The sequence below is a fragment of the Salvelinus sp. IW2-2015 genome, linkage group LG7 (genome assembly GCF_002910315.2).
Source record: "Salvelinus sp. IW2-2015 linkage group LG7, ASM291031v2, whole genome shotgun sequence".
NCBI lineage: Eukaryota > Metazoa > Chordata > Actinopteri > Salmoniformes > Salmonidae > Salvelinus > Salvelinus sp. IW2-2015.
The window spans coordinates 25,588,879-25,602,413 of NC_036847.1; the positions used below are offsets into that span (position 1 = coordinate 25,588,879).

General features: G+C 46.6%; 1 pseudogene; it reads left to right on the forward strand.

The window, feature by feature from the left end:
- Positions 1-13,535, forward strand: part of LOC111966116 (integrin alpha-5-like) — an 87,601-nt pseudogene that overhangs the window by 60,361 nt on the left and 13,705 nt on the right.

The window sequence follows — 13,535 nt, forward strand, 5'->3', positions numbered from 1 at the left end:
TGAACTCAGACACGCACTACAAACAAGGAAGGAGAATAGACTACTGGATGTTGTTGTGTATAGTGTACAGTGGTTTTATTGTCATGTCGACGGCCCTGGCCTTTAGTATTCTTTGTTTTCTTTTATTATTTTAGTTAGGTCAGGGTGTGACATGGGGAATGTTGCTGGTTTTATCGGTTTTGGGTTGGTTATATTGGTAAGGGGGTGTTGGTGTAGTGTATGGGTTTGTGTTGAGTGTATGTGGTCTAGCTGTGTCTATGTTGGGTGTAAGTTGTCTAGGAGAGTCTATGGTTGCCTGAATGGGTGTCCCAATTAGAGACAGCTGATTTTCTGTTGTCTCTGTTGTACAGAAATGAGTTGAGGTGGTGCAGAGTTCTTCTGACCTGTCTCTGCAGCGCTGTGTCACAGACTAAAGCACAGACTCTGTTGGGGGTTTGAGATCCCCACCAGGTACAGCCTGTGATTGGCTGACCAGGTCATATGACTCTAGCCAGGGGAGAGTGTTCTGGAAGGGCCCAACATAGCAGCCAGGGCCAGAGGTGTGAAACCGGGGGATGGTAGTCACTGCTGAGCTGGAGAGTTTCCCTCTAAATGTTGTGCCTCTGTGTCCCAGGCCAGAGAGAGGGGTTAAAACAGAGGTTTTGATCACACAGTCAGACGTGATCTTGAGCTTTTCCTGCCTTCTTATTGAGCCATTTCCCTCAAAAGGGAAGTGAAGTCAGACATGGGGCTGAATTAGTGTTATTTGTGTCATCACACACAGTCATACAGTCTATAACCTTCCCCGGGAGAGAGGACTGTTAACAGTAGTATTACACATGTCTGGTCTGTAGTGATGACACTCTACTCGGGGGACGATGGGCGGTTGAAGGTTGGACTGGAATATATTCCTCATTATTGGCTACACGACATGTCCCGTCCAACTACAGTCACTCTATTGTATGTTTACCATCAAAGCAAAGTGTGTCTAATTCTCTGTGTGAATTCTAATTGAAAGAAGTGTAGGCTTCATTTTTAACGGGGSCTGTGTGATCATGTATACGCTCTGTCACTGTTTAATGTGTTCCTCTCATCTTCTTCCCTCCTCCAGGCCCAGATTCTGCTGGACTGTGGAGAAGACAACATCTGTGTTCCTGACTTAAAGCTGGCGGTGCACGGGTGAGTTAGTCCCTTCATTTCCTTCTCTATAAGTCCTAGACCATACACGGCTCAGGACATCCACTGGATCAGGAGAATATAGCTATGTATGGTCAACTGTGAGCCAGGTTGTATGTAGTAAGTGAACTTTTCACCCCACTATGCAGATGAGTCGGCCTTGTTGTTGTTTTGGTCTGATGGGTAAGTAAAGCTGTGTCGTGCTCMACCCGTTTTTTTAGTTTAGCCAGTCTGTTAATAGCCCTACAATGCTCCACTAACAGAAGATACTACTTTGCTGTGAAAACAGGAAGGAGTGCTGGTCTACAGGGACAGGGATTGGCTGTCAAGCTGGTGGGGGGAAAAAGACAGGTGGGATGGAACAGATTTGTTTGGAACGTATGGGGACTGGGGAGGGAGTTGTATGTGTGCCAACCAGTACCAGCCTCCCTCTCGAATCGTTTCAGAGCATCGTATTCAGAGCATCGACACACTTTGATCTGTGGGCATTTTGCTCCCTCTCTCTCTCTTGCTCTCTTTCTGCCCTATCATTTTGATTTCTATATTTGTTTGCGCTTTCAATTCGTCATTAGTCTTCTATCACATAAACAAGTCCATTTAAGTAATTATGAGTTTTAATAAAAATCTAATCAAATTTTATTGGTCACACAYATATTTAGAAGTTTGTTATTGCGGGTGTAGTGAAATGCRTGTGTTCCTAGCTCCAACAGWKCTGTAATATCTAACAATTCACAACAATGCATACAAATCTAAAAGTAAAATAATGGAATTAAGAAATATATAAATATTAGGACGAGCAATGTCAGAGTGGCATTGACAAAAATACAGTAGAATAGAATACAGTATATACATATGAGATGAGTAAAGCAGTATGTAAACATTATTCAACTATCTATTAAAGTGACCAGTGATTCCATGTTTATGTATATAGGGCAGCAGCCTCTAAGCTGCAGGATTGAATAACCAGGTGGTAGCCGGCTAGTGATGGCTATTTAACAGTCTGATGGCCTTGAGATAGAAGCTGATTTTCAGTCTCTCGGTCCCATCTTTGATGCACCTGTACTGACCTCGCCTTCTGTATGATAGCGGGGTGAACAGGCCGTGGCTCGGGTGGTTGATGTCCTGTGACATCAGGTGATGTAGGTGTCCTGGAGGGCAGGCTGGTGATGTGTTGGGCAGACGACACCACCCACTGGAGAGCCCTGTGTTGGGCAGACGCACACCAGCCCACGGAGACGTCCTGTGGTGGTGACGACCCACCCAACTGGAGAGACCTTGTGGCAGACGACACCACCCACTGGAGAGTCCTGTGTTGGGCAGACGACACCACCCACTGGGGAGGCCCTGTGTTGGGCAGAGACACCACCCACGGAGAGCCTGTGTTGGGCAGACGACACCACCCACTGGAGAGCCTGTGTTGGGCAGATGACACCACCCACTGGAGAGCCTGTTGGGCAGCGACACCACCCACTGGGAGACCTGTGTTGGCAGATGACACCACCCACTAGCCCTGTGTTGGGCAGATGACACCACCCACTGGAGAGTCCTGTGTTGGGCAGACGACACCACCCACTGGAGAGTCCTGTGTTGGGCAGATGACACCACCCACTGGAGAGCCCTGCGGTTGCGGCGGTGCATTTGCCGTACCAGGCGGTGATACAGCCCGACAGAATGCTCTCAATTTTGCATCTATAAAASTTTGTGAGGGTTTTAGGGGCCAAGCCAAATTTCTGGCAGTGTGGTGAAGAAGGTGCTGTTGCGCCTTCTTCACCACACTGTCTGTGTGGGTGGACCATTTCAGATCGTCAGTGATGTGTACGCAGAGGAACTTGAAGCTTTTCACCTTCTCCACTGCGGTCCCGTCAATGTGGATAGGGGCGTGCTCCCTCTGCTTTTTCCTGGAGTCCATGATCAGCTCCTTCGTTTTGTTGACGTTGATGGAGAGGTTATTTTCCTGGCACCAATCCGCCAGGGCCCTCACCTCCTCCCTGTAGGCTGTCTTATCATTGTTGGTAATCAGGCCTACTGCTGTTGTTTCGTCTGCAAACTTGATGATTGAGTTGGAGACATGTGTGGCCACGCAGTCATGGGTGAACAGGGAGTACAGGAGGGGGCTGAGCACACACCCTTGTGGGGCCCCTGTGTTGAGGATCAGTGAAGTGGAGATGTTGTTTCCTACCTTCACCACCTGGGGGCAGCCTGTCAGGAAGTTGCATAGGGTGGGGTTCAGACCCAGAGMYCTGAGTATGATGATGAGCTTGGAGGCCACTATGGTGTTGAAGGCTGAGCTATAGTCAATGAACAGCGTTCTTACATAGGTATTCCTCTTGTCCAGATGGGATAGGTCAGTGTGCATTCCAATGGCGATTGCATCGTCTGTGGATCTATTGGGCGGTAAGTAAATTGAAGTGGGTCTATTGTAAAGTGGCTGTTCCACTGGATGTCATAAGGTGAATGCACCAATTTGTAAGTCGCTCTGGATAAGAGCGTCTGCTAAATGACTTAAATGTAAATGTAATGGGTCTAGAGTGTCAGGTAAGGTAGAGGTGATATGATCCTTAACTAGCCTCTCATTGAACTTCATGATGACAGAAGTGAGTGCTACAGGGCGATAGTGAGTTCAGGTGAGGAAAATCATAATGCATTAAYTGTCTTTGGCAGTTAGATGATAGTGCTGCATTAATTTCAATACTTTGTATAATAGTAGCTTGGGGCAAAGGGTCAATTATGAAATTCCCAGCAATGTATCCGAGACATATCCTTCATTCCTGTAGTTGATATTTCTACTGTTTTCCTGCCAAGGCACACAACCTGTTTCACCAATACCCCAGAGGAAAGGTTTTTGTTTTTTGTGGATTCTTTCAATGTTAGCCCTTTGTTTTCTTTAAAGGGAAAATCCACTCAAACTATTTAGGAATTTTTTTCATTAGTCCACTTGATACAGTCCCAAACTGTTTTGTATGTCAGCAGTCAAGTTTTCAAGATATTGGACTTTCAAGAAGTGTCCCTGGCTGTTGGAGTCTGACTAAGCTGGCTGGCTGGCTGTTTTAGTCTGACTTGGCTGGCTGTAGGAGGCTGGCTGGCCTGGTGGGATGCTGCGCCCTGTTAGGAGGCTGAACTAGGCTGGCTGGCTGTAGGAGGCTGACTAGGCTGGCTGGCTGTAGGAGGCTGACTAGGCTGGCTGGCTGTAGGAGGCTGACTAGGCTGGCTGGCTGACTGGCCAGCAGAAGATCAGTGTTTGAAATATGGTCCATGTTGCTTTCTCTCTCTGCCTGGTTTTATGAGTTCAGCTGTAATTAGAAGCGTGTGTGTGGCCCTTGTATGGAATTCCTCTCTCATTGTGTTCAGAGAGGGAGAGAGATGGAGGGGAAGGGGGATATGTTTTAAAGTCCTAGTCTGTGCTCTATCGCATGTATGACTTTATTGCTACATTGGAAAAGTTTTGTGTGAGGGTGATGCAGGGGGAGGGAAGGGGGTCAGGGGGAGGGGGAGGGAATTTCCTGAGATGAATCTATGTGATATGCTTTGGGCTGTGTCCCGTTCTGAATCCCGGCTCTAAATCAGCCTGATATGTATAGCAGAAAGCCTGAACAGGGAAGAGGAAGAGACAAAGCACAAAGTATCAGGCTATAGCAACAAAACATGTTAGTGGCCAGACTGCTATTGCCAACTACTATGTGAACTGTACACAAAGCTTTAACAGTTTTCTCTCCCACCTCTCTGTGCTTATTTACCCTCAGAGACCCGACACCCCTTGACCTGACCKCTGACCCCTGACCCTATTAGTAATCAATTTCTGGTTTTGTTGGTCCATCAGGGACAGGAAGGAAGTGTACCTAGGTGACGACAACTCGCTGACCTTGACTTTCAATGCGCGGAACGAGGGGGAAGGTGGGGCCTATGAGGCTGAACTGTATGTGGTGTTACCTCCTGAAGCAGACTACAGCGGTATAGCTCGCAATAACGAGGTGAGAGCAAATACTAAACATTCAGCTCACCCCAGCATTTCTATTAGATATGGAGGCTCCCAGTCTATTGGCTTATAAGACTTACAATGATAGATTTATTGGGAGGAGGACTGTTAWGGAAGTTATGAAAACTTTAAATGGAACCAAATGTTCTTGAGTTATGAAACGTTTTATAATGTTGCTGACTGCTGCCATCTTTAACACGTCATCTTGCAAAATAGATTTGAGCTAATTGAGAGTAGCCTATTTACATAAGGATTAAATAATAAAATGAGTCTAAAGATTGTAAATATCTTTCTTCTCTATTGTGTTCTAATTTCAAAATATTTTCTCTTCTTTCTCACCCAGAGCCTGACCCAGCTGACCTGTAGCTACGAGGCTGAGAACCAGACCCGCTACCTCAGCTGTGACCTGGGCAATCCCATGAAGTCTGGCACCAGYGTAAGTCAAGGATTTAGGTTCTGCTCGCCCTTTCTGAAARTGTTAGTTATGAGTAGGGCCAGGAGTATTTGCTGGTTAGGTCACATGGGTGGAAAACAGGAGCAGTTCTGTCTCTTGAAGTGAAAACATTATTGACGTTTCAGCCATCTTGTTCTCAATCAGAATGAGGTCACATGGACCTAAAAAGATACTCCCGCTCTGGTCCTACTCAAGACCTTTCTGAAGCGCATTGATTATGAATAGGGCAACCAGGTTTTCCTGATTAGGTCACATGATCCTGGCCCTTCTCATAAGCAATATCCTTCATTAGTTCTGATGAGTGGTGATGACCAGTGGAATAGTGCGCTAGCCCTCTGAGATTTGTTTAGTGGTGGAAAACAGTCATCGGAGCTATGCAGAGAATCCCTTTTTTCTCCTGTGTGAAGGAAGGGATTGTGTTGTGCTATCGAGGGGTTGGTAGAGAACTGGACAGGAAAGACTTTCTTGTCATGTTACATCAGTGTTCAGAGAGGAAGTTCCTGTCCGGTTAGCAGGAAGCYGGTCTACGTCCCTGCTGAGCAGAGGTTCCCTCCTAATGACCTGCTGGTCGTGGGCAGTGGGTTGCTGTGGGTTTGTAGTGTGTCTGACTGCAGAGGAAGACTGTAAAGTGGACGTTGGTGGAGAGGTTTTTCTGATAAAATGGTTTTATTTCAAGTGTAAACTAAAGTTGGAAAACTTTAGTATGCAACAGATACATAGTGTATATATAGATCCTGCCATTGTAATACTCATTGTGTGCACTAGCCTAGTTTGTACCTGGAGTGGATTAGTGATAATTCAGAATTGCATATATACAGACAGATGATATGGATTAATATATTCATTGAGAAACCAGCATTTTTATGAGCAGTATTTTCATTGTTTTAACATTGCACACACACACACACACACACACACACACACACAGTTAAATAGTAAAAGCTTTAACCTTGCTGGTCTACTGATTGCAATTAATGTGCTGTACGTGCGTGTGGTTTGGATGGAAAATAAAAGTGGCATGACATTCCAATAGAGAAAAGGGCAGCAGAACAGAATGCTGTAACCAAGAACTCCCAGACCTGCATGCCCAGGTGTATACCACCCAGACAGACAGGCAGACAGACAGATAGACAGAGAGTACTGATTGATTGATCTCTGAACAGAACAACAGAATTGGGAGGAGAGAAGAGGAGAGGCAAAGAGCCTGGTGGGACTCCCCCCCCCCCCCCCCCCCCGGTATGCTAATGTCTGCTCACTGTCTCTGTACTGTATGTGTAAAAAATAGCAACAAAACAGTGCACAGGTTCCCTCACAAGATTGGCTCTGTTCTGTTGGTTGCAATATCCCTTAGCCATTAGTACCTCTGTCTCTCTTACATCATGTTGGGGCTGAAGTCCTTGACCACGTTGCTTCTCATCTGCAGCTGTGGGCAGGCCTGCGTTTCACTGTGCCACGACTGAAGGACACACGCAAGACGGTTCAGTTTGAGCTGCAGATCCGCAGGTATGACTCACAGTTACCTCTCCTCTCTAAGCATATGTTTGTCCTGGGACTATAACTGGACATGTGTTTGTGTCATTGACCAAATAATTGAAGGCTCAACTTTCCAAGGCACACTTACCAGACAGTTGCTGATAGGTGTGTATTCTGTACTTCCCCACCCTCTCTCTCCCTATTTCCACAGTAAAAATGAGAATAATTCCCACAGTGAGGTGGTGCCCTACAAGCTGGAGGTGGTTGTCCAGGCCGATGTTATTTTACAGGGGTGAGTTCCGAGAAAAGTCTGGCGGTGTTAGAAAACCTTTTGGAACTCCATAAAAATGCTATTCTTTAACCCCTCAAACACACACACTCAGTCACTCACTCTCTCGCTGCTATCTTCTCTCTGCTATCTCTCGTTATCTCCGCTCTCTCTCTTTTTGAAGTGTCTCCCGGCCAGACAAGGTCTTCTTCCCTCCCCCCAACTGGAAGGTCTCCAAGACCCCCCAGGAGGAGCAGGACATTGGTCCTGTAGTCCAACATGTCTATGAAGTAAGGAGCCAGAGGGTTGGGGTTGGGGTTGGGCAGGTTAGGATTAGGATTAGGGTGGGAAGATCCAATGGAACATTCAATGCATAGAAAAAGGGAAGTGCATCAAAACCGTCAGTGGACATTCTCTTTTTTCAATGTAAGCAGCCAGAGGCCCTCCAGGAGGCTAGCTGCTAGCCGGCTGGACAGGCAGAGTCATCGGGATGTAGCACAGGGTTCTATACAGAAGACACTGGCCTTTAGCAGGTCTGTAGTAGCAGGTAGTACTTCCCAGACAGTGGCCTTTGTGTAGAAGCACACCAGACAGACACTACTTCCTGGGGAAACAGAGAAGCAAACCAAACAGGCACTACTTCCTGGAGAAGCTGAGAAGSACACCAGACGGACACTACTTCCTGGGGARGCAGAGAAGCACACCAGACGAACACTACTTCCTGGGGAAGCAGAGAAGCACACCAGACGGACACTACTTCAAATCAAATCGTATTAGTCACATTCACCTTACAGTGAAATGCTTACTTACGAGCCCCTAACCAACAATGCAGTTAAAAAAAATACACATAAGAATAAGAAATAAAAGTAACTAAATAAAAGTAATATAATAAAAAAGTAACTATAATAAAAGTAATTAAAGAGCAGCAGTAAAACAACATTAACGAGACTATATACAGGGGGGTACCTGTACAGAGTCAATGTGCGGGGGCACCAGTTAGTTGAGGTAGTATGCATATTTAGGTAGAATTATTAAAGTGACTATGCATAGATGACAACAACAGAGAGTAGCAGCTGTGTAAAAAAGGGGTGGGGGGGTGCAAATAGTCTGGGTAGCCATTTGATTAGGTGTTCAGGAGTCTTATGGATTGGAGGTAGAAGCTGTTTATGAACAGATGTGAAGCCTCTTGGACCTAGACTTGGCGTTCCGGTACCGCTTGCCGTGCGGTAGCAGAGAGAACAGTCCGACTAGGGTGGCTGGAGTCTTTGATGATGGCAGGAAGCTTGGCCCCAGTGATGTACTGGGCCATTCACACTACCCTCTGTAGTGCCTTGCGGTCGGAGGCCGAGCAGTTGCCATACGAGGTGGTGATGCAACCAGTCAGGATGCTCTCGATGGTGCAGCTATAGAACCTTTTGAGGATCTTTGGACCCATGCCAAATCTTTTCAGTCTCCTGAGGGGGAACAGGTTTTGTCGTGCCCTCTTAACGCCTATCTTGGTGTGCTTGGACCATGTTAGTTTGTTGGTGATGTGGACACCAAGGGACTTGAAACTCTCAACCTGCTCCACTGCAGCCCGTCGATGAGAATGGGGGCGTGCTCGGTCCTCTTTTTCCTGTAGTCCACAATCATCTCCTTTGTTTTGATCACGATGAGAGAGAGGTTGTTGCCCTGGCACCACATGGCCAGGTCTCTGACCTCCTCCCTATAGGCTGTCTCGTCGTTGTCGGTGATCATTGGCAAACTTAATGATGGTGTTTGAGTTGTGTCTGGCCGTGCAGTCATGAGTGAACAGGGAGTACAGGAGGGGACTGAGCATGCACCCCTGAGAGGCCCCTGTGTTGAGGATCAGCGTGGCGGATGTTACCAACCCTTACCACCTGAGGGCGGCCCGTCAGGTGTTTAGTCCCAGGGTCCTTAGCTTATTGATGAGACTWGAGGGCACTATGGTGTTGAACGCTGAGCTGAGGTCAATGAATAGCATTCTCACATAAGTGTTCTTTTGTCCAGTTGGGAAAGGGCAGTGTGGAGTGCAATAGAGATTGCATCATCTGTGGATCTGTTGGGACGGTATGCAAAGATCCTGGAGTGAGTCTAGGGTTTCTGGGATAATGGTGTTGTTGTGAGCCATGACCAGCCTTTCAAAGCACTTCATGGCTACAGACGTGAGTGCTACGGGTCAGTAGTTATTTAGGCAGGTTGTCTTAGTGTTCTTGGGCACAGGCACTATGGTGGTCTGCTTACAACAGGTTTGCATTACAGACTCGGACAGGGAGAGGTTGAAAATGTCAGTGAAGACACTTGCCAGTTGGTCAGCTCATGCTCGCAGTACACGTCCTGGTAATCCCTGCGGCCTTGTGAATGYTGTGAAAGAGAAAGAAGAAGAAAGAAAGACATTCCAGGACGCACAGGCGTTTGTTTTGAGCCTTACATCATTACAAGTCTAACTCAATTTGTAAGGACAACCTAGACTTATGTTGTCAGACATCCCACCGGACAACCTTTCTCAGAACAGGAAGAAAAACAGTGCTCAAGTTTAGATGACATCACATCAACATTCCATTTCCTGGAGGTCTGGGGCAGCCTGAACAGATTCATTTTTTGAGAACAAAGACCAGGTGGGGGATTATATTCTTGTAATATTCTACTTACTTTCTCTCTTCCTCCTCGTTCTCTCCCCTGTCCCTGTCAGCTGGTGAACAAAGGTCCCAGTGGGATCAGCCACACAGTGCTGCAGCTCAGCTGTCCTCTCAGTGTTCAGGGCCAGGGTCTCCTCTACCCCCTGGAGATGTCTACTGAGGGACCCCTCAACTGCACCACCAACCACTCCATCAACTACCTGCAGCTCAAGGTGAGCTATCAATTACTGGCATGTCTTTGGATGTATGACAAGGAACACTTTTGTAAAGGTGCAGGTCTCAAAAACAAAATCTCTCACGGTCAACATATTCACTCACACACACCACACACACCACACACACCACACACAGCCTTCTCAGGGTCACATGAGGCTCATCTGTGAGTCTAGAACACTTCAGAGAGACAGGCACTGTGAAGATATCCCAAAGGTTATAATTCAGTGTGTGATTAACAGTCTCAGCTCTCCACACCCAACTCCCTCCCAGCCTAACCAGCCCCACCCAGGACACTAGCCTTACTGTCACTTTGATCTCTCGGGTCTTCCCTCAGCCCAGCACAGCTTGATTAACCACTTCTGTACCGATACTCACTCATCTTCTCCATTTAATGTTTGGCTAAAACCCAGCAGAAAGGGACCTCAGGGTTCACATGCGCACATGACTCTGGTGTAGTCGCTTGTTTGTGTCTAGAACTTCTAAATGTACAGATGCTGAGATGGGCCCGACGTGGTTGTCCATTTAGCGGTGATCTGTACAAAGCCATGTGGACGTGACCCCACATGCACTAGATGCAGGATGAGGATAAGACCCCACATGCACTAGATTAATGATGAGGATAAGACCCCACATGCACTAGATTCATGATGAAGGTAAGACCCCACATGCACTAGATTCATGATGAGGATAAGACGCCACATGCACTTGATTAATGATGAAGATATGACCCCACATGCACTAGATTCATGATGAGGATAACACCCCACATGTACCTAGATTTATTAATGAGGATAAGACCCCACATGCACTAGATTCATGATGAGGATAAGACACCACCAGCATTCATGATGAGGATAAAACCCACATGCACTATTCATGATGAGGATAATAAGACCCACATGCACTAGATTCATGATGAGGATAAGACCCCACATGCACATAGATTCATGATGAGGATAAGGTCCAATGTATTCTAGGTTTTATTCTCCTCAGGGACGCATTTAGTATGCTAATGGTGACTTTCATTTCAGTGTCTTAATGTATTGACCTAATGGTGGTGTACTCTTCTCTTCATGAATGGTGAGGCAGTGTTTTATGTATTGACCATAATAGGGTGGTGTATCTCTTCTCTCTGCAGGTGTAGTCAGTGTTCTTAAGTATTGACCTAATGGTGGTGACTCTTCTTCTCATGGGTGAGGTCAGTGTCTGTAATGTATGACCTAATGGGGTGTATCTCTTCTGTCAATGGTGAGGTCAGTTGTAATTATTGAACCTAATGGTGTGTTACTCTTTCTTTCATGGGTGAGGTCAGTGTCTGTAATGTATTGACCTAATGGGTGGTGTACTCTTCTGTCAAGGGTGAGGTCAGTGTCCGTAATGTGTTGACCTAATGGGTCAGTGTCTTCTTTCCCTCTGTGTCTCCTCAGCTCCAGCAGACTTCCACAGAGCAGCCGCCCCTACTTGTGCCTGGTCAGGATCACCACATCGAGAGGAGAGAAGTCCAGAGAGACCAGCTGGCAGAGCACACTAACCTGGTGAGGCCATACACAATGACAGACTGATGGATGGATGGAGGGAGAGAGCGATGGAGAAAGCTAATGCTGAAATTAGTTATTAGGGCAATGACCCTAATTCAACATGCTTTTAGAGTGATAAGCAGGGCTTTTTTTTAACCTCTGATTGTTAAGGACTGTTTCCTGTTGTCAAATAGTTAAAATAAACAGGACAAGTGGATGGTAGAGACCAGGGGCGTTTCTTTGGATATAGATCTGAGCTGGAGAGTTGAACCTCTGCTTCTATGTTCCTCTGATTCACCTGGAGCCATGGCATGTTGTTAATCTGGGACGGTGGCTCTGGCCTGGTCCTGCTCTTAGATTAACCTCCTGGGTTTGGCTAATGAGGTATGATGTAATTAAGAGGGAGTGGTCAGAGGGCGTGGGGTGGTGGTGGTCCCCGCTTTGGGGATTAACATTAAAGGGCTGCAGGGAGACGGGGTGGAGCTTGGGCAGTAAGGGCATGAGAGTAGGGGGATCTGTGGGACCAGGGGAACCATCTGGGCATGATGATCTGGTTACATGCTGACCACTCCACTCGCGTCGCGTGTGCGAGCATTGCAAAATAAATGTACACATACATGTTATTTAATCATTGCACCCACACTGCTCGCTCGCGCCAACGAGTGTCTGCGTTGCCTAGCGCTAAAATAGAAGTCAGTTCTATTTGTGGCGCTGAACGCGGTGCAAGTCCGACCTGTCCCCAAATGAATATAACTGCTTCCGAGTTTTGATATTTTGATAGTTTTGATATTTCAACCTGTGTGTCGTGATCACGTTTGTGGTGGGGGGACAAAATCAATTTGCGCACGATGGGACTCGCGCGTCCGGTTTGGTCATGGTGTTAGTTGATAGACCGTGGTGTTGTTAGTGCAGGCACCCTGCCCTGGCACACACTGGCCCAACTGATATAGCCTCGCTGTTGTTATTTTACTACTGCTCTTTAATTATTTGTTAGTTATTTCTTTATTTTTTACTCATATTTTTTTACTTAACTCTTATTTTTTCTTAATACTGCATGGTTGGTTAAGGGCTTGTAAGTAAGCATTTTACTGTAAGGTCTACACCCGTTGTATTCAGCGCATATGACAAAAAATATTTGATTTGATTTTGATTTGACCCAAACAGTTGCAGGACCAGCTATCTCTCCCTCTGTTTTCCCTCTCCCTCTGTCTGTCACTAACTGCAGCACTGAAGAGGTCTTTGTCCCCCCGTCTGTTGCTCTCACCCACCCCTCGTTTATCAAGCCTGCCCGATGACACGTTTCTAGAAAGTCTTCCATTCTTTGTTTCACTCTTAGCGCTTTAGTTTTCATGCTGACTTGGAACGAAGGACAGACGTTTTTGTTGAAAAGGTCTTTGAATAGAAATACAAAGTGTGTTAGTTTTGTTCATTCCCTTGATTGAATCTGGTTTTACTAGGTTGTCTGATAAATGAGGGAGACCTCTCTGTATGGCTGGCCTCGTCCTAGAAGACCTGTCAGCTGTCAGCTGAGCTTGGTCTCTAAACTGCTATTAGTACAATCCAGAAAAATGAAGGTGTAATTATTATTTACACTCATATCACACAGTGGCTGTCATTGTACACTTCAACACAAACACACACACCTGTATTATATAGCCAGTCGCTGCTGTTYTACTCATTGTGGGAACAGCAGCTATCCTCCCAGCCCCCATCTCCTGCCCTTGACCTAGGCCGCCCCACTAGGGAGGATAGGGGGACTAATCGCTGAAGCATCTTTGGCACTGGACCATATCCATATGGACCATTTCCCCAGGCCCACCAGGCTCCCTCAGCCCCCCCC